We start from the raw sequence: 22,083 nt of genomic DNA on the forward strand, positions 1-22,083 counted from the left end.
ATTTGAGCTAATTCCCCAGCCGTTTGGAAATTCCACAAGAAGCAACCAAGAGGGTCCAGTCTTGTCAGGATATGCTGTTGGTTGACTTGTTAGTTTACTCGCCAGCACTTGCAGAGGCTCGGTGCATCTCAACAATTGCGCCCAATTGATAGTTCCCGGTTAGCTCAGTTGGTTAGAGCATGGTGCTAATAACGCCAAGGTCATGGGTTCGATCCCCGTACTGGCTATGATGTACTTTTTGACTGTCAAAATTGTGAGTCACATGCATATGAATTGTCAAGGGTGCCACAGAATTTAATTTAGTAAATTGCCGAAATAGCTCAGTTGGGAGAGCGTTAGACTGAAGATCTAAAGGTCCCTGGTTCGATCCCGGGTTTCAGCGTTTGTATTTGTTCTTTCTTTATGCTCTGGCTTCAAGGAAACTATCCACAGCTTTGTTTGTGGGCCTCAATGGCGTGTGCTACGCTGCTCCTCTGAAAGTAAGTAATGTCTTGCTTTTTCATCTGACATTTTGACATCAGTGTTACAGGAAAGTTGCTTGTCATTGTTACATGACAGTAGGTTGTCGTAAGACAAGGCTGCATGAAGTGTGAACTGGAGCTTTCTTGGATCCACAAAAAAAAATGTTTTTGGGGAATGCGGGCATCGATCCCAATACCTATAGCATGCTAAGCAAACACAATACCAATTGATCAAATTCCCCAGCTGTTTGGAATTGCCACAAGGAGCAACTAAGAGTGTCCAGTCTTGTCAGTATATGCTGTTGGTGGACTTGTTAGTTTGCGCTCCAGCACTTGCAGAGGCTCGGTGCATCTCAACAATTGTGCTCTGTAGCCAGCGGCTGGTTAGCTCAGTTGGTTAGAGTGTGTGATACGCTGCTCTCTGAAAGTAAGTAATGTCTTCTTTCTCATCTGACATTGTGACATCAGTATTACATGAGAGTTGCTTGTCATTGTTAAATGACAGTTTCTTGTCATTGTTTACATGACAGTAGGTTGTCGTAAGACAAGGCTGCATGAAGTGTGAACTGGAGTTTTCTTGGATCCATAAAACAATGTGATTTTGGAGCATGCGGGCATCGATTCCACTACCTCACGCATGCAAAGTATTTGAGCTAATTCCCCAGCCGTTTGGAAATTCCGCAAGAAGCAACCAAGTCTTGTCCAGTCTTGTCAGGCTATGCTGTTGGTTGACTTGTTAGTTTACGCTCCAGCACTTGCAGAGGCTCGGTGCATCTCAACAATTGCGTCCAATAGCTAGTGGACGGTTAGCTCAGTTGGTTAGAGCGTGGTGCTAATAACGCCAAGGTCATGAGTTCGATCCCCGTACTGGCTATGATGTACTTTTTGACTGTCAAAATTGTGAGTCACATGCATGTGAATTTTCAAGGTTGCCACAGAATTGAAGTTAGTGAATTGCCGAAATAGCTCAGTTGGGAGAGCGTTAGACTGAAGATCTAAAGGTCCCTGGTTCGATCCTGGGTTTCGCCATTTGTATTTGTTCTTTCTTTCTGCTCTGGCTTCAAGGAAACTATCCACAGCTTTGTTTGTGGGCCTCAATGGCGTGTGCTACGATGCTCTTCTGAAAGTAAGTAATGTCTTGCTTTTTCATCTGACATTTTGACATCAGTGTTACAGGAAAGTTGCTTGTCATTGTTACATGACAGTAGGTTGTCGTAGGACAAGGCTGCATGAAGTGTGAACTGGAGCTTTCTTGGATCCATAAAACAATGTGATTTTGGAGCATGCGGGCATCGATCCAACTACCTCACGAATGCAAAGTATTTGAGCTAATTCCCCAGCCGTTTGGAAATTCCACAAGAAGCAACCAAGAGGGTCCAGTCTTGTCAGGCTATGCTGTTGGTTGACTTGTTAGTTTCCTCGCCAGCACTTGCAGAGGCTCGGTGCATCTCAACAATTGCGCCCAATTGATAGTTCCCGGTTAGCTCAGTTGGTTAGAGAGTGGAGCTAATAACGCCAAGTTCATGGGTTCGATCCCCGTACTGGCTATGATGTACTTTTTGACTGTCAAAATTGTGAGTCACATGCATGTGAATTGTCAAGGGTGCCACAGAATTTAATTTAGTTAATTGCCGAAATAGCTCAGTTGGGAGAGCATTAGACTGAAGATCTAAAGGTCCCTGGTTCGATCCCGGGTTTCGCATTTGTATTTGTTCTTTCTTTCTGCTCTGGCTTCAAGGAAACTATCCACAGCTTTGTTTGTGGGCCTCAATGGCGTGTGCTACGCTGCTCCTCTGAAAGTAAGTAATGTCTTGCTTTTTCATCTGACATTTTGACATCAGTGTTACAGGAAAGTTGCTTGTCATTGTTACATGACAGTGGGTTGTCGTAAGACAAGGCTGCATGAAGTGTGAACTGGAGCTTTCTTGGATCCACAAAAAAAAATGTTTTTGGGGAATGCGGGCATCGATCCCAATACCTATAGCATGCTAAGCAAACACAATACCAATTGATCAAATTCCCCAGCTGTTTGGAATTGCCACAAGGAGCAGCTAAGAGTGTCCAGTCTTGTCAGTATATGCTGTTGGTGGACTTGTTAGTTTGCGCTGCAGCACTTGCAGAGGCTCGGTGCATCTCAACAATTGTGCTCTGTAGCCAGCGGCTGGTTAGCTCAGTTGGTTAGAGTGTGTGATACGCTGCTCTCTGAAAGTAAGTAATGTCTTCTTTCTCATCTGATATTGTGACATCAGTATTACATGAGAGTTGCTTGTCATTGTTAAATGACAGTTTCTTGTCATTGTTTACATGACAGTAGGTTGTCGTAAGACAAGGCTGCATGAAGTGTGAACTGGAGTTTTCTTGGATCCATAAAACAATGTGATTTTGGAGCATGCGGGCATTGATCCCACTACCTCACGCATGCAAAGTATTTGAGCTAATTCCCCAGCCGTTTGGAAATTCCGCAAGAAGCAACCAAGTCTTGTCCAGTCTTGTCAGGCTATGCTGTTGGTTTACTTGTTAGTTTACGCTCCAGCACTTGCAGAGGCTCGGTGCATCTCAACAATTGCGTCCAATAGCTAGTGGCCGGTTAGCTCAGTTGGTTAGAGCGTGGTGCTAATAACGCCAAGGTCATGAGTTCGATCCCCGTACTGGCTATGATGTACTTTTTCACTGTCAGAATTGTGAGTCACATGCATGTGAATTGTCAAGGTTGCCACAGAATTGAATTTAGTGAATTGCCGAAATAGCTCAGTTGGGAGAGCGTTAGACTGAAGATCTAAAGGTCCCTGGTTCGATCCCGGGTTTCGGCATTTGTATTTGTTCTTTCTTTCTGCTCTGGCTTCAAGGAAACTATCCACAGCTTTGTTTGTGGGCCTCAATGGCGTGTGCTACGCTGCTCCTCTGAAAGTAAGTAATGTCTTGCTTTTTCATCTGACATTTTGACATCAGTGTTACAGGAAAGTTGCTTGTCATTGTTACATGACAGTAGGTTGTCATAGGACAAGGCTGCATGAAGTGTGAACTGGAGCTTTCTTGGATCCATAAAACAATGTGATTTTGGAGCATGCGGGCATCGATCCCACTACCTCACGAATGCAAAGTATTTGAGCTAATTCCCCAGCCGTTTGGAAATTCCACAAGAAGCAACCAAGAGGGTCCAGTCTTGTCAGGCTATGCTGTTGGTTGACGTGTTAGTTTACTCGCCAGCACTTGCAGAGGCTCGGTGCATCTCAACAATTGCGCCCAATTGATAGTTCCCGTTTAGCTCAGTTGGTTAGAGCGTGGTGCTAATAACGCCAAGGTCATGGGTTCGATCCCCGTACTGGCTATGATGTACTTTTTGACTGTCAAAATTGTGAGTCACATGCATGTGAATTGTCAAGGGTGCCACAGAATTTAATTTAGTTAATTGCCGAAATAGCTCAGTTGGGAGAGCGTTAGACTGAAGATCTAAAGGTCCCTGGTTCGATCCCGGGTTTCGGCATTTGTATTTGTTCTTTCTTTCTGCTCTGGCTTCAAGGAAACTATCCACAGCTTTGTTTGTGGGCCTCAATGGCGTGTGCTACGCTGCTCCTCTGAAAGTAAGTAATGTCTTGCTTTTTCATCTGACATTTTGACATCAGTGTTACAGGAAAGTTGCTTGTCATTGTTACATGACAGTAGGTTGTCATAGGACAAGGCTGCATGAAGTGTGAACTGGAGCTTTCTTGGATCCATAAAACAATGTGATTTTGGAGCATGCGGGCATCGATCCCACTACCTCACGAATGCAAAGTATTTGAGCTAATTCCCCAGCCGTTTGGAAATTCCACAAGAAGCAACCAAGAGGGTCCAGTCTTGTCAGGCTATGCTGTTGGTTGACGTGTTAGTTTACTCGCCAGCACTTGCAGAGGCTCGGTGCATCTCAACAATTGCGCCCAATTGATAGTTCCCGTTTAGCTCAGTTGGTTAGAGCGTGGTGCTAATAACGCCAAGGTCATGGGTTCGATCCCCGTACTGGCTATGATGTACTTTTTGACTGTCAAAATTGTGAGTCACATGCATGTGAATTGTCAAGGGTGCCACAGAATTTAAATTAGTTAATTGCCGAAATAGCTCAGTTGGGAGAGCGTTAGACTGAAGATCTAAAGGTCCCTGGTTCGATCCCGGGTTTCGGCATTTGTATTTGTTCTTTCTTTCTGCTCTGGCTTCAAGGAAACTATCCACAGCTTTGTTTGTGGGCCTCAATGGCGTGTGCTACGCTGCTCTTCTGAAAGTAAGTAATGTCTTGCTTTTTCATCTGACATTTTGACATCAGTGTTACAGGAAAGTTGCTTGTCATTGTTACATGACAGTAGGTTGTCGTAGGACAAGGCTGCATGAAGTGTGAACTGGAGCTTTCTTGGATCCATAAAACAATGTGATTTTGGAGCATGCGGGCATCGATCCCACTACCTCACGAATGCAAAGTATTTGAGCTAATTCCCTAGCCGTTTGGAAATTCCACAAGAAGCAACCAAGAGGGTCCAGTCTTGTCAGGCTATGCTGTTGGTTGACTTGTTAGTTTACTCGCCAGCACTTGCAGAGGCTCGGTGCATCTCAACAATTGCGCCCAATTGATAGTTCCCGTTTAGCTCAGTTGGTTAGAGCGTGGTGCTAATAACGCCAAGGTCATGGGTTCGATCCCCGTACTGGCTATGATGTACTTTTTGACTGTCAAAATTGTGAGTCACATGCATGTGAATTGTCAAGGGTGCCACAGAATTTAATTTAGTTAATTGCCGAAATAGCTCAGTTGGGAGAGCGTTAGACTGAAGATCTAAAGGTCCCTGGTTCGATCCCGGGTTTCGGCATTTGTATTTGTTCTTTCTTTCTGCTCTGGCTTCAAGGAAACTATCCACAGCTTTGTTTGTGGGCCTCAATGGCGTGTGCTACGCTGCTCTTCTGAAAGTAAGTAATGTCTTGCTTTTTCATCTGACATTTTGACATCAGTGTTACAGGAAAGTTGCTTGTCATTGTTACATGACAGTAGGTTGTCGTAGGACAAGGCTGCATGAAGTGTGAACTGGAGCTTTCTTGGATCCATAAAACAATGTGATTTTGGAGCATGCGGGCATCGATCCCACTACCTCACGAATGCAAAGTATTTGAGCTAATTCCCCAGCCGTTTGGAAATTCCACAAGAAGCAACCAAGAGGGTCCAGTCTTGTCAGGCTATGCTGTTGGTTGACTTGTTAGTTTACTCGCCAGCACTAGCAGAGGCTCGGTGCATCTCAACAATTGCGCCCAATTGATAGTTCCCGTTTAGCTCAGTTGGTTAGAGCGTGGTGCTAATAACGCCAAGGTCATGGGTTCGATCCCCGTACTGGCTATGATGTACTTTTTGACTGTCAAAATTGTGAGTCACATGCATGTGAATTGTCAAGGGTGCCACAGAATTTAATTTAGTTAAATGCCGAAATAGCTCAGTTGGGAGAGCGTTAGACTGAAGATCTAAAGGTCCCTGGTTCGATCCCGGGTTTTGGCTTTTGTATTTGTTCTTTCTTTATGCTCTGGCTTAAAGGAAACTATCCACAGCTTTGTTTGTGGGCCTCAATGGCGTGTTCTACGCTGCTCCTCTGAAAGTAAGTAATGTCTTGCTTTTTCATCTGACATTTTGACATCAGTGTTACAGGAAAGTTGCTTGTCATTGTTACATGACAGTAGGTTGTCGTAAGACAAGGCTGCATGAAGTGTGAACTGGAGCTTTCTTGGATCCACAAAAAAAATTGTTTTTGGGGAATGCGGGCATCGAATCCAATACCTATAGCATGCTAAGCAAACACAATACCAATTGATCAAATTCCCCAGCTGTTTGGAATTGCCACAAGGAGCAACTAAGAGTGTCCAGTCTTGTCAGTCTATGCTGTTGGTGGACTTGTTAGTTTGCGCTCCAGCACTTGCAGAGGCTCGGTGCATCTCAACAATTGTGCTCTGTAGCCAGCGGCTGGTTAGCTCAGTTGGTTAGAGTGTGTGATACGCTGCTCTCTGAAAGTAAGTAATGTCTTCTTTCTCATCTGACATTGTGACATCAGTATTACATGAGAGTTGCTTGTCATTGTTAAATGACAGTTTCTTGTCATTGTTTACATGACAGTAGGTTGTCGTAAGACAAGGCTGCATGAAGTGTGAACTGGAGTTTTCTTGGATCCATAAAACAATGTGATTTTGGAGCATGCGGGCATTGATCCCACTACCTCACGCATGCAAAGTATTTGAGCTAATTCCCCAGCCGTTTGGAAATTCCGCAAGAAGCAACCAAGTCTTGTCCAGTCTTGTCAGGCTATGCTGTTGGTTGACTTGTTAGTTTACGCTCCAGCACTTGCAGAGGCTCGGTGCATCTCAACAATTGTGTCCAATAGCTAGTGGCCGGTTAGCTCAGTTGGTTAGAGCGTGGTGCTAATAACGCCAAGGTCATGAGTTCGATCCCCGTACTGGCTATGATGTACTTTTTGACTGTCAGAATTGTGAGTCACATGCATGTGAATTGTCAAGGTTGCCACAGAATTGAATTTAGTGAATTGCCGAAATAGCTCAGTTGGGAGAGCGTTAGACTGAAGATCTAAAGGTCCCTGGTTCGATCCCGGGTTTCGGCATTTGTATTTGTTCTTTCTTTCTGCTCTGGCTTCAAGGAAACTATCCACAGCTTTGTTTGTGGGCCTCAATGGCGTGTGCTACGCTGCTCCTCTGAAAGTAAGTAATGTCTTGCTTTTTCATCTGACATTTTGACATCAGTGTTACAGGAAAGTTGCTTGTCATTGTTACATGACAGTAGGTTGTCATAGGACAAGGCTGCATGAAGTGTGAACTGGAGCTTTCTTGGATCCATAAAACAATGTGATTTTGGAGCATGCGGGCATCGATCCCACTACCTCACGAATGCAAAGTATTTGAGCTAATTCCCCAGCCGTTTGGAAATTCCACAAGAAGCAACCAAGAGGGTCCAGTCTTGTCAGGCTATGCTGTTGGTTGACGTGTTAGTTTACTCGCCAGCACTTGCAGAGGCTCGGTGCATCTCAACAATTGCGCCCAATTGATAGTTCCCGTTTAGCTCAGTTGGTTAGAGCGTGGTGCTAATAACGCCAAGGTCATGGGTTCGATCCCCCTACTGGCTATGATGTACTTTTTGACTGTCAAAATTGTGAGTCACATGCATGTGAATTGTCAAGGGTGCCACAGAATTTAATTTAGTTAATTGCCGAAATAGCTCAGTTGGGAGAGCGTTAGACTGAAGATCTAAAGGTCCCTGGTTCGATCCCGGGTTTCGGCATTTGTATTTGTTCTTTCTTTCTGCTCTGGCTTCAAGGAAACTATCCACAGCTTTGTTTGTGGGCCTCAATGGCGTGTGCTACGCTGCTCCTCTGAAAGTAAGTAATGTCTTGCTTTTTCATCTGACATTTTGACATCAGTGTTACAGGAAAGTTGCTTGTCATTGTTACATGACAGTAGGTTGTCGTAAGACAAGGCTGCATGAAGTGTGAACTGGAGCTTTCTTGGATCCACAAAAAAAATTGTTTTTGGGGAATGCGGGCATCGAATCCAATACCTATAGCATGCTAAGCAAACACAATACCAATTGATCAAATTCCCCAGCAGTTTGGAATTGCCACAAGGAGCAACTAAGAGTGTCCAGTCTTGTCAGTATATGCTGTTGGTGGACTTGTTAGTTTGCGCTCCAGCACTTGCAGAGGCTCGGTGCATCTCAACAATTGTGCTCTGTAGCCAGCGGCTGGTTAGCTCAGTTGGTTAGAGTGTGTGATACGCTGCTCTCTGAAAGTAAGTAATGTCTTCTTTCTCATCTGACATTGTGACATCAGTATTACATGAGAGTTGCTTGTCATTGTTAAATGACAGTTTCTTGTCATTGTTTACATGACAGTAGGTTGTCGTAAGACAAGGCTGCATGAAGTGTGAACTGGAGCTTTCTTGGATCCATAAAACAATGTGATTTTGGAGCATGCGGGCATCGATCCCACTACCTCACGAATGCAAAGTATTTGAGCTAATTCCCCAGCCGTTTGGAAATTCCACAAGAAGCAACCAAGAGGGTCCAGTCTTGTCAGGCTATGCTGTTGGTTGACTTGTTAGTTTACTCGCCAGCACTTGCAGAGGCTCGGTGCATCTCAACAATTGCGCCCAATTGATAGTTCCCGTTTAGCTCAGTTGGTTAGAGCGTGGTGCTAATAACGCCAAGGTCATGGGTTCGATCCCCGTACTGGCTATGATGTACTTTTTGACTGTCAAAATTGTGAGTCACATGCATGTGAATTGTCAAGGGTGCCACAGAATTTAATTTAGTTAATTTCCGAAATAGCTCAGTTGGGAGAGCGTTAGACTGAAGATCTAAAGGTCCCTGGTTCGATCCCGGGTTTCGGCATTTTTATTTGTTCTTTCTTTCTGCTCTGGCTTCAAGGAAACTATCCACAGCTTTGTTTGTAGGCCTCAATGGCGTGTGCTACGCTGCTCCTCTGAAAGTAAGTAATGTCTTGCTTTTTCATCTGACATTTTGACATCAGTGTTACAGGAAAGTTGCTTGTCATTGTTACATGACAGTAGGTTGTCATAGGACAAGGCTGCATGAAGTGTGAACTGGAGCTTTCTTGGATCCATAAAACAATGTGATTTTGGAGCATGCGGGCATCGATCCCACTACCTCACGAATGCAAAGTATTTGAGCTAATTCCCCAGCCGTTTGGAAATTCCACAAGAAGCAACCAAGAGGGTCCAGTCTTGTCAGGCTATGCTGTTGGTTGACGTGTTAGTTTACTCGCCAGCACTTGCAGAGGCTCGGTGCATCTCAACAATTGCACCCAATTGATAGTTCCCGTTTAGCTCAGTTGGTTAGAGCGTGGTGCTAATAACGCCAAGGTCATGGGTTCGATCCCCGTACTGGCTATGATGTACTTTTTGACTGTCAAAATTGTGAGTCACATGCATGTGAATTGTCAAGGGTGCCACAGAATTTAATTTAGTAAATTGCCGAAATAGCTCAGTTGGGAGAGCGTTAGACTGAAGATTTAAAGTTCCCTGGTTCGATCCCGGGTTTTGGCGTTTGTATTTGTTCTTTCTTTATGCTCTGGCTTCAAGGAAACTATCCACAGCTTTGTTTGTGGGCCTCAATGGCGTGTGCTACGCTGCTCCTCTGAAAGTAAGTAATGTCTTGCTTTTTCATTTGACATTTTGACATCAGTGTTACAGGAAAGTTGCTTGTCATTGTTACATGACAGTAGGTTGTCGTAAGACAAGGCTGCATGAAGTGTGAACTGGAGCTTTCTTGGATCCACAAAAAAAATTGTTTTTGGGGAATGCGGGCATCGATCCCAATACCTATAGCATGCTAAGCAAACACAATACCAATTGATCAAATTCCCCAGCAGTTTGGAATTGCCACAAGGAGCAACTAAGAGTGTCCAGTCTTGTCAGTATATGCTGTTGGTGGACTTGTTAGTTTGCGCTCCAGCACTTGCAGAGGCTCGGTGCATCTCAACAATTGTGCTCTGTAGCCAGCGGCTGGTTAGCTCAGTTGGTTAGAGTGTGTGATACGCTGCTCTCTGAAAGTAAGTAATGTCTTCTTTCTCATCTGACATTGTGACATCAGTATTACATGAGAGTTGCTTGTCATTGTTAAATGACAGTTTCTTGTCATTGTTTACATCACAGTAGGTTGTCGTAAGACAAGGCTGCATGAAGTGTGAACTGGAGTTTTCTTGGATCCATAAAACAATGTGATTTTGGAGCATGCGGGCATTGATCCCACTACCTCACGCATGCAAAGTATTTGAGCTAATTCCCCAGCCGTTTGGAAATTCCGCAAGAAGCAACCAAGTCTTGTCCAGTCTTGTCAGGCTATGCTGTTGGTTGACTTGTTAGTTTACGCTCCAGCACTTGCAGAGGCTCGGTGCATCTCAACAATTGCGTCCAATAGCTAGTGGCCGGTTAGCTCAGTTGGTTAGAGCGTGGTGCTAATAACGCCAAGGTCATGAGTTCGATCCCCGTACTAGCTGATGTACTTTTTGACTGTCAGAATTGTGAGTCACATGCATGTGAATTGTCAAGGTTGCCACAGAATTGAATTTAGTGAATTGCCGAAATAGCTCAGTTGGGACAGCGTTAGACTGAAGATCTAAAGGTCCCTGGTTCGATCCCGGGTTTCGGCATTTGTATTTGTTCTTTCTTTCTGCTCTGGCTTCAAGGAAACTATCCACAGCTTTGTTTGTGGGCCTCAATGGCGTGTGCTACGCTGCTCCTCTGAAAGTAAGTAATGTCTTGCTTTTTCATCTGACATTTTGACATCAGTGTTACAGGAAAGTTGCTTGTCATTGTTACATGACAATAGGTTGTCATAGGACAAGGCTGCATGAAGTGTGAACTGGAGCTTTCTTGGATCCATAAAACAATGTGATTTTGGAGCATGCGGGCATCGATCCCACTACCTCACGAATGCAAAGTATTTGAGCTAATTCCCCAGCCGTTTGGAAATTCCACAAGAAGCAACCAAGAGGGTCCAGTCTTGTCAGGCTATGCTGTTGGTTGACGTGTTAGTTTACTCGCCAGCACTTGCAGAGGCTCGGTGCATCTCAACAATTGCGCCCAATTGATAGTTCCCGTTTAGCTCAGTTGGTTAGAGCGTGGTGCTAATAACGCCAAGGTCATGTGTTCGATCCCCGTACTGGCTATGATGTACTTTTTGACTGTCAAAATTGTGAGTCACATGCATGTGAATTGTCAAGGGTGCCACAGAATTTAATTTAGTTAATTGCCGAAATAGCTCAGTTGGGAGAGCGTTAGACTGAAGATCTAAAGGTCCCTGGTTTGATCCCGGGTTTCGGCATTTGTATTTGTTCTTTCTTTCTGCTCTGGCTTCAAGGAAACTATCCACAGCTTTGTTTGTGGGCCTCAATGGCGTGTGCTACGCTGCTCTTCTGAAAGTAAGTAATGTCTTGCTTTTTCATCTGACATTTTGACATCAGTGTTACAGGAAAGTTGCTTGTCATTGTTACATGACAGTAGGTTGTCGTAGGACAAGGCTGCATGAAGTGTGAACTGGAGCTTTCTTGGATCCATAAAACAATGTGATTTTGGAGCATGCGGGCATCGATCCAACTACCTCACGAATGCAAAGTATTTGAGCTAATTCCCCAGCCGTTTGGAAATTCCACAAGAAGCAACCAAGAGGGTCCAGTCTTGTCAGGCTATGCTGTTGGTTGACTTGTTAGTTTACTCGCCAGCACTTGCAGAGGCTCGGTGCATCTCAACAATTGCGCCCAATTGATAGTTCCCGGTTAGCTCAGTTGTTTAGAGCATAGTGCTAATAACGCCAAGGTCATGGGTTCGATCCCCGTACTGGCTATGATCTACTTTTTGACTGTCATAATTGTGAGTCACATGCATGTGAATTGTCAAGGGTGCCACAGAATTTAATTTAGTAAATTGCCGAAATAGCTCAGTTGGGAGAGCGTTAGACTGAAGATTTAAAGTTCCCTGGTTCGATCCCGGGTTTTGGCGTTTGTATTTGTTCTTTCTTTATGCTCTGGCTTCAAGGAAACTATCCACAGCTTTGTTTGTGGGCCTCAATGGCGTGTGCTACGCTGCTCCTCTGAAAGTAAGTAATGTCTTGCTTTTTCATTTGACATTTTGACATCAGTGTTACAGGAAAGTTGCTTGTCATTGTTACATGACAGTAGGTTGTCGTAAGACAAGGCTGCATGAAGTGTGAACTGGAGCTTTCTTGGATCCACAAAAAAAAATTTTGGGGGGGAATGCGGGCATCGATCCCAATACCTATAGCATGCTAAGCAAACACAATACCAATTGATCAAATTCCCCAGCTGTTTGGAATTGCCACAAGGAGCAACTAAGAGTGTCCAGTCTTGTCAGTATATGCTGTTGGTGGACTTGTTAGTTTGCGCTCCAGCACTTGCAGAGGCTCGGTGCATCTCAACAATTGTGCTCTGTAGCCAGCGGCTGGTTAGCTCAGTTGGTTAGAGTGTGTGATACGCTGCTCTCTGAAAGTAAGTAATGTCTTCTTTCTCATCTGACATTGTGACATCAGTATTACATGAGAGTTGCTTGTCATTGTTAAATGACAGTTTCTTGTCATTGTTTACATGACAGTAGGTTGTCGTAAGACAAGGCTGCATGAAGTGTGAACTGGAGTTTTCTTGGATCCATAAAACAATGTGATTTTGGAGCATGCGGGCATCGATCCCACTACCTCACGCATGCAAAGTATTTGAGCTAATTCCCCAGCCGTTTGGAAATTCCGCAAGAAGCAACCAAGAGGGTCCAGTCTTGTCAGGCTATGCTGTTGGTTGACTTGTTAGTTTACGCTCCAGCACTTGCAGAGGCTCGGTGCATCTCAACAATTGCGTCCAATAGCTAGTGGCCGGTTAGCTCAGTTGGTTAGAGCGTGGTGCTAATAACGCCAAGGTCATGAGTTCGATCCCCGTACTGGCTATGATGTACTTTTTGACTGTCAAAATTGTGAGTCACATGCATGTGAATTGTCAAGGTTGCCACAGAATTGAATTTAGTGAATTGCTGAAATAGCTCAGTTGGGAGACCGTTAGACTGAAGATCTAAAGGTCCCTGGTTCGATCCTGGGTTTCGGCATTTGTATTTGTTCTTTCTTTCTGCTCTGGCTTCAAGGAAACTATCCACAGCTTTGTTTGTGGGCCTCAATGGCGTGTGCTACGCTGCTCTTCTGAAAGTAAGTAATGTCTTGCTTTTTCATCTGACATTTTGACATCAGTGTTACAGGAAAGTTGCTTGTCATTGTTACATGACAGTAGGTTGTCGTAGGACAAGGCTGCATGAAGTGTGAACTGGAGCTTTCTTGGATCCATAAAACAATGTGATTTTGGAGCATGCCGGCATCGATCCAACTACCTCACGAATGCAAAGTATTTGAGCTAATTCCCCAGCCGTTTGGAAATTCCACAAGAAGCAACCAAGAGGGTCCAGTCTTCTCAGGCTATGCTGTTGGTTGACTTGTTAGTTTACTCGCCAGCACTTGCAGAGGCTCGGTGCATCTCTACAATTGCGCCCAATTGATAGTTCCCGGTTAGCTCAGTTGGTTAGAGCGTGGTGCTAATAATGCCAAGGTCATGGGTTCAATCCTCGTACTGGCTATGATGTACTTTTTGACTGTCAAAATTGTGAGTCACATGCATGTGAATTGTCAAGGGTGCCACAGAATTTTATTTAGTAAATTGCCGAAATACCTCAGTTGGGAGAGCGTTAGACTGAAGATCTAAAGGTCCCTGGTTTGATCCCGGGTTTCGGCATTTGTATTTGTTCTTTCTTTATGCTCTGGCTTCAAGGAAACTATCCACAGCTTTGTTTGTGGGCCTCAATGGCGTGTGCTACGCTGCTCCTCTGAAAGTAAGTAATGTCTTGCTTTTTCATCTGACACTTTGACATCAGTGTTACAGGAAAGTTGCTTGTCATTGTTACATGACAGTAGGTTGTCGTAAGACAAGGCTGCATGAAGTGTGAACTGGAGCTTTCTTGGATCCACAAAAAAATGTGTTTTTGGGGAATGCGGGCATCGATCCCAATACCTATAGCATGCTAAGCAAACACTATACCAATTAATCAAATTCCCCAGCTCTCTGGAATTGCCACAAGGAGCAACCAAGAGAGTCCAGTCTTGTCAGGCTATGCTGTTGGTGGACTTGTTAGTTTGCGCTCCAGCACTTGCAGAGGCTCGGTGCATCTCAACAATTGTGCTCTGTAGCCAGCGGCCGGTTAGCTCAGTTGGTTAGAGTGAGTGATACGCTGCTCTCTGAAAGTAAGCAATGTCTTCTTTTTCATCTGACATTGTGACATCATTATTACATGAGAATTGCTTGTCATTGTTAAATGACAGTTTCTTGTCATTGTTTACATGACAGTAGGTTGTCGTAAGACAAGGCTGCATGAAGTGTGAACTGGAGTTTTCTTGGATCCATAAAACAATGTGATTTTGGAGCATGCGGGCATCGATCCCACTACCTCACGCATGCAAAGTATTTGAGCTAATTCCCCAGCCGTTTGGAAATTCCGCAAGAAGCAACCAAGAGGGTCCAGTCTTGTCAGGCTATGCTGTTGGTTGACTTGTTAGTTTACGCTCCAGCACTTGCAGAGGCTCGTTGCATCTCAACAATTGCGTCTAATAGCTAGTGGCGGTTAGCTCAGTTGGTTAGAACGTGGTGCTAATAACGCTAAGGTCATGGGTTCGATCCCCTTACTGGCTATGATGTACTTTTTGACTGTCAAAATTGTGAGTCACATGCATGTGAATTGTCAAGGTTGCCACAGAATTGAATTTAGTGAATTGCCGAAATAGCTCAGTTGGGAGAGCGTTAGACTGAAGATTTAAAGGTCCCTGGTTCGAGCCTGGGTTTTGGCATTTGTATTTGTTCTTTCTTCATGCTCTTCCTTCAAGGAAACTATCCACAGCTTTGTTTGTGGGCCTCAATGGTGTGTGCTACGCTGCTCCTCTGAAAGTAAGTAATGTCTTGCTTTTTCATCTGACATTTTGACATCAGTGTTACAGGAAAGTTGCTTGTCATTGTTACATGACAGTAGGTTGTCGTAGGACAAGGCTGCATGAAGTGTGAACTGGAGCTTTCTTGGATCCACAAAAAAATTGTTTTTGGGGAATGCGGGCATCGATCCCACTACCTATAGCATGCTAAGCAAACACAATACCAATTGATCAAATTCCCCAGCTCTCTGGAATTGCCACAAGGAGCAACCAAGAGAGTCCAGTATTGTCAGGCTATGCTGTTGGTGGACTTGTTAGTTTGCGCTCCAGCACTTGCAGAGGCTCGGTGCATCTCAACAATTGTGCTCTGTAGCCAGCGGCCGGTTAGCTCTAGTTGGTTAGAGTGTGTGATACGCTGCTCTCTGAAAGTAAGTAATGTCTTCTTTTTCATCTGACATTGTGACATCATTATTACATGAGAGTTGCTTGTCATTGTTACATGACAGTTTCTTGTCATTGTTTACATGACAGTTTCTTGTCATTGTTTACATGACAGTAGGTTGTCGTAAGACAAGGCTGCATGAAGTGTGAACTGGAGTTTTCTTGGATCCATAAAACAATATGATTTTGGAGCATGCGGGCATCGATCCCACTACCTCACGAATGAAAGTATTTGAGCTAATTACCCAGCCGTTTGAAAATTCTGCAAGAAGCAACCAAGAGGGTCCAGTCTTGTCAGGCTATGCTGTTGGTTGACTTGTTAGTTTACTCGCCAGCACTTGCAGAGGCTCGGTGCATCTCAACAATTGCGCCCAATTGATAGTTCCCGTTTAGCTCAGTTGGTTAGAGCGTGGTGCTAATAACGCCAAGGTCATGGGTTCGATCCCCGTACTGGCTATGATGTACTTTTTGACTGTCAAAATTGTGAGTCACATGCATGTGAATTGTCAAGGGTGCCACAGAATTTAATTTAGTTAATTGCCGAAATAGCTCAGTTGGGAGAGCGTTAGACTGAAGATCTAAAGGTCCCTGGTTCGATCCCGGGTTTCGGCATTTGTATTTGTTCTTTCTTTCTGCTCTGGCTTCAAGGAAACTATCCACAGCTTTGTTTGTGGGCCTCAATGGCGTGTGCTACGCTGCTCCTCTGAAAGTAAGTAATGTCTTGCTTTTTCATCTGACATTTTGACATCAGTGTTACAGGAAAGTTGCTTGTCATTGTTACATGACAGTAGGTTGTCATAGGACAAGGCTGCATGAAGTGTGAACTGGAGCTTTCTTGGATCCATAAAACAATGTGATTTTGGAGCATGCGGGCATCGATCCCACTACCTCACGAATGCAAAGTATTTGAGCTAATTCCCCAGCCGTTTGGAAATTCCACAAGAAGCAACCAAGAGGGTCCAGTCTTGTCAGGCTATGCTGTTGGTTGACGTGTTAGTTTACTCGCCAGCACTTGCAGAGGCTCGGTGCATCTCAACAATTGCGCCCAATTGATAGTTCCCGTTTAGCTCAGTTGGTTAGAGCGTGGTGCTAATAACGCCAAGGTCATGGGTTCGATCCCCGTACTGGCTATGATGTACTTTTTGACTGTCAAAATTGTGAGTCACATGCATGTGAATTGTCAAGGGTGCCACAGAATTTAATTTAGTTAATTGCCGAAATAGCTCAGTTGGGAGAGCGTTAGACTGAAGATCTAAAGGTCCCTGGTTCGATCCCGGGTTTCGGCATTTGTATTTGTTCTTTCTTTCTGCTCTGGCTTCAAGGAAACTATCCACAGCTTTGTTTGTGGGCCTCAATGGCGTGTGCTACGCTGCTCCTCTGAAAGTAAGTAATGTCTTGCTTTTTCATCTGACATTTTGACATCAGTGTTACAGGAAAGTTGCTTGTCATTGTTACATGACAGTAGGTTGTCATAGGACAAGGCTGCATGAAGTGTGAACTGGAGCTTTCTTGGATCCATAAAACAATGTGATTTTGGAGCATGCGGGCATCGATCCCACTACCTCACGAATGCAAAGTATTTGAGCTAATTCCCCAGCCGTTTGGAAATTCCACAAGAAGCAACCAAGAGGGTCCAGTCTTGTCAGGCTATGCTGTTGGTTGACGTGTTAGTTTACTCGCCAGCACTTGCAGAGGCTCGGTGCATCTCAACAATTGCGCCCAATTGATAGTTCCCGTTTAGCTCAGTTGGTTAGAGCGTGGTGCTAATAACGCCAAGGTCATGGGTTCGATCCCCGTACTGGCTATGATGTACTTTTTGACTGTCAAAATTGTGAGTCACATGCATGTGAATTGTCAAGGCTGCCACAGAATTTAATTTAGTTAATTGCCGAAATAGCTCAGTTGGGAGAGCGTTAGACTGAAGATCTAAAGGTCCCTGGTTCGATCCCGGGTTTCGGCATTTGTATTTGTTCTTTCTTTCTGCTCTGGCTTCAAGGAAACTATCCACAGCTTTGTTTGTGGGCCTCAATGGCGTGTGCTACGCTGCTCTTCTGAAAGTAAGTAATGTCTTGCTTTTTCATCTGACATTTTGACATCAGTGTTACAGGAAAGTTGCTTGTCATTGTTACATGACAGTAGGTTGTCGTAGGACAAGGCTGCATGAAGTGTGAACTGGAGCTTTCTTGGATCCATAAAACAATGTGATTTTGGAGCATGCGGGCATCGATCCCACTACCTCACGAATGCAAAGTATTTGAGCTAATTCCCCAGCCGTTTGGAAATTCCACAAGAAGCAACCAAGAGGGTCCAGTCTTGTCAGGCTATGCTGTTGGTTGACTTGTTAGTTTACTCGCCAGCACTTGCAGAGGCTCGGTGCATCTCAACAATTGCGCCCAATTGATAGTTCCCGTTTAGCTCAGTTGGTTAGAGCGTGGTGCTAATAACGCCAAGGTCATGGGTTCGATCCCCGTACTGGCTATGATGTACTTTTTGACTGTCAAAATTGTGAGTCACATGCATGTGAATTGTCAAGGGTGCCACAGAATTTAATTTAGTTAATTGCCGAAATAGCTCAGTTGGGAGAGCGTTAGACTGAAGATCTAAAGGTCCCTGGTTCGATCCCGGGTTTCGGCATTTGTATTTGTTCTTTCTTTCTGCTCTGGCTTCAAGGAAACTATCCACAGCTTTGTTTGTGGGCCTCAATGGCGTGTGCTACGCTGCTCTTCTGAAAGTAAGTAATGTCTTGCTTTTTCATCTGACATTTTGACATCAGTGTTACAGGAAAGTTGCTTGTCATTGTTACATGACAGTAGGTTGTCGTAGGACAAGGCTGCATGAAGTGTGAACTGGAGCTTTCTTGGATCCATAAAACAATGTGATTTTGGAGCATGCGGGCATCGATCCCACTACCTCACGAATGCAAAGTATTTGAGCTAATTCCCCAGCCGTTTGGAAATTCCACAAGAAGCAACCAAGAGGGTCCAGTCTTGTCAGGCTATGCTGTTGGTTGACTTGTTAGTTTACTCGCCAGCACTAGCAGAGGCTCGGTGCATCTCAACAATTGCGCCCAATTGATAGTTCCCGTTTAGCTCAGTTGGTTAGAGCGTGGTGCTAATAACGCCAAGGTCATGGGTTCGATCCCCGTACTGGCTATGATGTACTTTTTGACTGTCAAAATTGTGAGTCACATGCATGTGAATTGTCAAGGGTGCCACAGAATTTAATTTAGTTAAATGCCGAAATAGCTCAGTTGGGAGAGCGTTAGACTGAAGATCTAAAGGTCCCTGGTTCGATCCCGGGTTTTGGCTTTTGTATTTGTTCTTTCTTTATGCTCTGGCTTAAAGGAAACTATCCACAGCTTTGTTTGTGGGCCTCAATGGCGTGTTCTACGCTGCTCCTCTGAAAGTAAGTAATGTCTTGCTTTTTCATCTGACATTTTGACATCAGTGTTACAGGAAAGTTGCTTGTCATTGTTACATGACAGTAGGTTGTCGTAAGACAAGGCTGCATGAAGTGTGAACTGGAGCTTTCTTGGATCCACAAAAAAAATTGTTTTTGGGGAATGCGGGCATCGAATCCAATACCTATAGCATGCTAAGCAAACACAATACCAATTGATCAAATTCCCCAGCTGTTTGGAATTGCCACAAGGAGCAACTAAGAGTGTCCAGTCTTGTCAGTCTATGCTGTTGGTGGACTTGTTAGTTTGCGCTCCAGCACTTGCAGAGGCTCGGTGCATCTCAACAATTGTGCTCTGTAGCCAGCGGCTGGTTAGCTCAGTTGGTTAGAGTGTGTGATACGCTGCTCTCTGAAAGTAAGTAATGTCTTCTTTCTCATCTGACATTGTGACATCAGTATTACATGAGAGTTGCTTGTCATTGTTAAATGACAGTTTCTTGTCATTGTTTACATGACAGTAGGTTGTCGTAAGACAAGGCTGCATGAAGTGTGAACTGGAGTTTTCTTGGATCCATAAAACAATGTGATTTTGGAGCATGCGGGCATTGATCCCACTACCTCACGCATGCAAAGTATTTGAGCTAATTCCCCAGCCGTTTGGAAATTCCGCAAGAAGCAACCAAGTCTTGTCCAGTCTTGTCAGGCTATGCTGTTGGTTGACTTGTTAGTTTACGCTCCAGCACTTGCAGAGGCTCGGTGCATCTCAACAATTGTGTCCAATAGCTAGTGGCCGGTTAGCTCAGTTGGTTAGAGCGTGGTGCTAATAACGCCAAGGTCATGAGTTCGATCCCCGTACTGGCTATGATGTACTTTTTGACTGTCAGAATTGTGAGTCACATGCATGTGAATTGTCAAGGTTGCCACAGAATTGAATTTAGTGAATTGCCGAAATAGCTCAGTTGGGAGAGCGTTAGACTGAAGATCTAAAGGTCCCTGGTTCGATCCCGGGTTTCGGCATTTGTATTTGTTCTTTCTTTCTGCTCTGGCTTCAAGGAAACTATCCACAGCTTTGTTTGTGGGCCTCAATGGCGTGTGCTACGCTGCTCCTCTGAAAGTAAGTAATGTCTTGCTTTTTCATCTGACATTTTGACATCAGTGTTACAGGAAAGTTGCTTGTCATTGTTACATGACAGTAGGTTGTCATAGGACAAGGCTGCATGAAGTGTGAACTGGAGCTTTCTTGGATCCATAAAACAATGTGATTTTGGAGCATGCGGGCATCGATCCCACTACCTCACGAATGCAAAGTATTTGAGCTAATTCCCCAGCCGTTTGGAAATTCCACAAGAAGCAACCAAGAGGGTCCAGTCTTGTCAGGCTATGCTGTTGGTTGACGTGTTAGTTTACTCGCCAGCACTTGCAGAGGCTCGGTGCATCTCAACAATTGCGCCCAATTGATAGTTCCCGTTTAGCTCAGTTGGTTAGAGCGTGGTGCTAATAACGCCAAGGTCATGGGTTCGATCCCCCTACTGGCTATGATGTACTTTTTGACTGTCAAAATTGTGAGTCACATGCATGTGAATTGTCAAGGGTGCCACAGAATTTAATTTAGTTAATTGCCGAAATAGCTCAGTTGGGAGAGCGTTAGACTGAAGATCTAAAGGTCCCTGGTTCGATCCCGGGTTTCGGCATTTGTATTTGTTCTTTCTTTCTGCTCTGGCTTCAAGGAAACTATCCACAGCTTTGTTTGTGGGCCTCAATGGCGTGTGCTACGCTGCTCCTCTGAAAGTAAGTAATGTCTTGCTTTTTCATCTGACATTTTGACATCAGTGTTGCAGGAAAGTTGCTTGTCATTGTTACATGACAGTAGGTTGTCGTAAGACAAGGCTGCATGAAGTGTGAACTGGAGCTTTCTTGGATCCACAAAAAAAATTGTTTTTGGGGAATGCGGGCATCGAATCCAATACCTATAGCATGCTAAGCAAACACAATACCAATTGATCAAATTCCCCAGCAGTTTGGAATTGCCACAAGGAGCAACTAAGAGTGTCCAGTCTTGTCAGTATATGCTGTTGGTGGACTTGTTAGTTTGCGCTCCAGCACTTGCAGAGGCTCGGTGCATCTCAACAATTGTGCTCTGTAGCCAGCGGCTGGTTAGCTCAGTTGGTTAGAGTGTGTGATACGCTGCTCTCTGAAAGTAAGTAATGTCTTCTTTCTCATCTGACATTGTGACATCAGTATTACATGAGAGTTGCTTGTCATTGTTAAATGACAGTTTCTTGTCATTGTTTACATGACAGTAGGTTGTCGTAAGACAAGGCTGCATGAAGTGTGAACTGGAGTTTTCTTGGATCCATAAAACAATGTGATTTTGGAGCATGCGGGCATTGATCCCACTACCTCACGCATGCAAAGTATTTGAGCTAATTCCCCAGCCGTTTGGAAATTCCGCAAGAAGCAACCAAGTCTTGTCCAGTCTTGTCAGGCTATGCTGTTGGTTGACTTGTTAGTTTACGCTCCAGCACTTGCAGAGGCTCGGTGCATCTCAACAATTTGCGTCCAATAGCTAGTGGCCGGGTTAGCTCAGTTGGTTAGAGCGTGGTGCTAATAACGCCAAGGTCATGTGTTCGATCCCCGTACTGGCTATGATGTACTTTTTGACTGTCAAAATTGTGAGTCACATGCATGTGAATTGTCAAGGGTGCCACAGAATTTAATTTAGTTAATTGCCGAAATAGCTCAGTTGGGAGAGCGTTAGACTGAAGATCTAAAGGTGCCTGGTTCGATCCTGGGTTTCGCCATTTGTATTTGTTCTTTCTTTCTGCTCTGGCTTCAAGGAAACTATCCACAGCTTTGTTTGTGGGCCTCAATGGCGTGTGCTACGCTGCTCTTCTGAAAGTAAGTAATGTCTTGCTTTTTCATCTGACATTTTGACATCAGTGTTACAGGAAAGTTGCTTGTCATTGTTACATGACAGTAGGTTGTCGTAGGACAAGGCTGCATGAAGTGTGAACTGGAGCTTTCTTGGATCCATAAAACAATGTGATTTTGGAGCATGCGGGCATCGATCCAACTACCTCACGAATGCAAAGTATTTGAGCTAATTCCCCAGCCGTTTGGAAATTCCACAAGAAGCAACCAAGAGGGTCCAGTCTTGTCAGGCTATGCTGTTGGTTGACTTGTTAGTTTACTCGCCAGCACTTGCAGAGGCTCGGTGCATCTCAACAATTGCGCCCAATTGATAGTTCCCGTTTAGCTCAGTTGGTTAGAGCGTGGTGCTAATAACGCCAAGGT

General features: G+C 44.5%; 23 non-coding genes across 23 annotated transcripts; all 23 read left to right on the top strand.

Moving 5' to 3' along the window:
• The first annotated feature begins 153 nt into the window (after nt 1–153).
• trnai-aau (transfer RNA isoleucine (anticodon AAU)) lies at nt 154–227 on the top strand. Its single transcript has one exon. It is a non-coding gene; the product is annotated as a tRNA-Ile (tRNA).
• A 2,815-nt stretch (nt 228–3,042) lies between these two features.
• Nucleotides 3,043–3,116, top strand: trnai-aau (transfer RNA isoleucine (anticodon AAU)). The gene has a single exon. It is a non-coding gene; the product is annotated as a tRNA-Ile (tRNA).
• An 82-nt stretch (nt 3,117–3,198) lies between these two features.
• On the top strand, nt 3,199–3,271 carry trnaf-gaa (transfer RNA phenylalanine (anticodon GAA)). Its single transcript has one exon. It is a non-coding gene; the product is annotated as a tRNA-Phe (tRNA).
• A 601-nt stretch (nt 3,272–3,872) lies between these two features.
• Nucleotides 3,873–3,945, top strand: trnaf-gaa (transfer RNA phenylalanine (anticodon GAA)). Its single transcript has one exon. It is a non-coding gene; the product is annotated as a tRNA-Phe (tRNA).
• Nucleotides 3,946–4,546: 601 nt separating this feature from the next.
• Nucleotides 4,547–4,619, top strand: trnaf-gaa (transfer RNA phenylalanine (anticodon GAA)). The gene has a single exon. It is a non-coding gene; the product is annotated as a tRNA-Phe (tRNA).
• A 601-nt stretch (nt 4,620–5,220) lies between these two features.
• On the top strand, nt 5,221–5,293 carry trnaf-gaa (transfer RNA phenylalanine (anticodon GAA)). The gene has a single exon. It is a non-coding gene; the product is annotated as a tRNA-Phe (tRNA).
• Nucleotides 5,294–5,894: 601 nt separating this feature from the next.
• On the top strand, nt 5,895–5,967 carry trnaf-gaa (transfer RNA phenylalanine (anticodon GAA)). Its single transcript has one exon. It is a non-coding gene; the product is annotated as a tRNA-Phe (tRNA).
• Nucleotides 5,968–6,846: 879 nt separating this feature from the next.
• On the top strand, nt 6,847–6,920 carry trnai-aau (transfer RNA isoleucine (anticodon AAU)). Its single transcript has one exon. It is a non-coding gene; the product is annotated as a tRNA-Ile (tRNA).
• Nucleotides 6,921–7,002: 82 nt separating this feature from the next.
• trnaf-gaa (transfer RNA phenylalanine (anticodon GAA)) lies at nt 7,003–7,075 on the top strand. The gene has a single exon. It is a non-coding gene; the product is annotated as a tRNA-Phe (tRNA).
• Nucleotides 7,076–7,676: 601 nt separating this feature from the next.
• Nucleotides 7,677–7,749, top strand: trnaf-gaa (transfer RNA phenylalanine (anticodon GAA)). The gene has a single exon. It is a non-coding gene; the product is annotated as a tRNA-Phe (tRNA).
• Nucleotides 7,750–8,783: 1,034 nt separating this feature from the next.
• trnaf-gaa (transfer RNA phenylalanine (anticodon GAA)) lies at nt 8,784–8,856 on the top strand. Its single transcript has one exon. It is a non-coding gene; the product is annotated as a tRNA-Phe (tRNA).
• A 1,553-nt stretch (nt 8,857–10,409) lies between these two features.
• Nucleotides 10,410–10,483, top strand: trnai-aau (transfer RNA isoleucine (anticodon AAU)). Its single transcript has one exon. It is a non-coding gene; the product is annotated as a tRNA-Ile (tRNA).
• Nucleotides 10,484–10,563: 80 nt separating this feature from the next.
• On the top strand, nt 10,564–10,636 carry trnaf-gaa (transfer RNA phenylalanine (anticodon GAA)). Its single transcript has one exon. It is a non-coding gene; the product is annotated as a tRNA-Phe (tRNA).
• Nucleotides 10,637–11,237: 601 nt separating this feature from the next.
• On the top strand, nt 11,238–11,310 carry trnaf-gaa (transfer RNA phenylalanine (anticodon GAA)). The gene has a single exon. It is a non-coding gene; the product is annotated as a tRNA-Phe (tRNA).
• Nucleotides 11,311–12,862: 1,552 nt separating this feature from the next.
• trnai-aau (transfer RNA isoleucine (anticodon AAU)) lies at nt 12,863–12,936 on the top strand. The gene has a single exon. It is a non-coding gene; the product is annotated as a tRNA-Ile (tRNA).
• A 2,993-nt stretch (nt 12,937–15,929) lies between these two features.
• On the top strand, nt 15,930–16,002 carry trnaf-gaa (transfer RNA phenylalanine (anticodon GAA)). The gene has a single exon. It is a non-coding gene; the product is annotated as a tRNA-Phe (tRNA).
• A 601-nt stretch (nt 16,003–16,603) lies between these two features.
• On the top strand, nt 16,604–16,676 carry trnaf-gaa (transfer RNA phenylalanine (anticodon GAA)). The gene has a single exon. It is a non-coding gene; the product is annotated as a tRNA-Phe (tRNA).
• Nucleotides 16,677–17,277: 601 nt separating this feature from the next.
• On the top strand, nt 17,278–17,350 carry trnaf-gaa (transfer RNA phenylalanine (anticodon GAA)). The gene has a single exon. It is a non-coding gene; the product is annotated as a tRNA-Phe (tRNA).
• A 601-nt stretch (nt 17,351–17,951) lies between these two features.
• On the top strand, nt 17,952–18,024 carry trnaf-gaa (transfer RNA phenylalanine (anticodon GAA)). The gene has a single exon. It is a non-coding gene; the product is annotated as a tRNA-Phe (tRNA).
• Nucleotides 18,025–18,625: 601 nt separating this feature from the next.
• trnaf-gaa (transfer RNA phenylalanine (anticodon GAA)) lies at nt 18,626–18,698 on the top strand. The gene has a single exon. It is a non-coding gene; the product is annotated as a tRNA-Phe (tRNA).
• An 879-nt stretch (nt 18,699–19,577) lies between these two features.
• Nucleotides 19,578–19,651, top strand: trnai-aau (transfer RNA isoleucine (anticodon AAU)). Its single transcript has one exon. It is a non-coding gene; the product is annotated as a tRNA-Ile (tRNA).
• An 82-nt stretch (nt 19,652–19,733) lies between these two features.
• On the top strand, nt 19,734–19,806 carry trnaf-gaa (transfer RNA phenylalanine (anticodon GAA)). Its single transcript has one exon. It is a non-coding gene; the product is annotated as a tRNA-Phe (tRNA).
• Nucleotides 19,807–20,407: 601 nt separating this feature from the next.
• trnaf-gaa (transfer RNA phenylalanine (anticodon GAA)) lies at nt 20,408–20,480 on the top strand. The gene has a single exon. It is a non-coding gene; the product is annotated as a tRNA-Phe (tRNA).
• The last annotated feature ends 1,603 nt before the right edge of the window (nt 20,481–22,083 follow it).

This window comes from Oncorhynchus kisutch, unplaced genomic scaffold (assembly GCF_002021735.2).
Source record: "Oncorhynchus kisutch isolate 150728-3 unplaced genomic scaffold, Okis_V2 scaffold1155, whole genome shotgun sequence".
NCBI classification, from domain to species: Eukaryota; Metazoa; Chordata; class Actinopteri; order Salmoniformes; family Salmonidae; genus Oncorhynchus; species Oncorhynchus kisutch.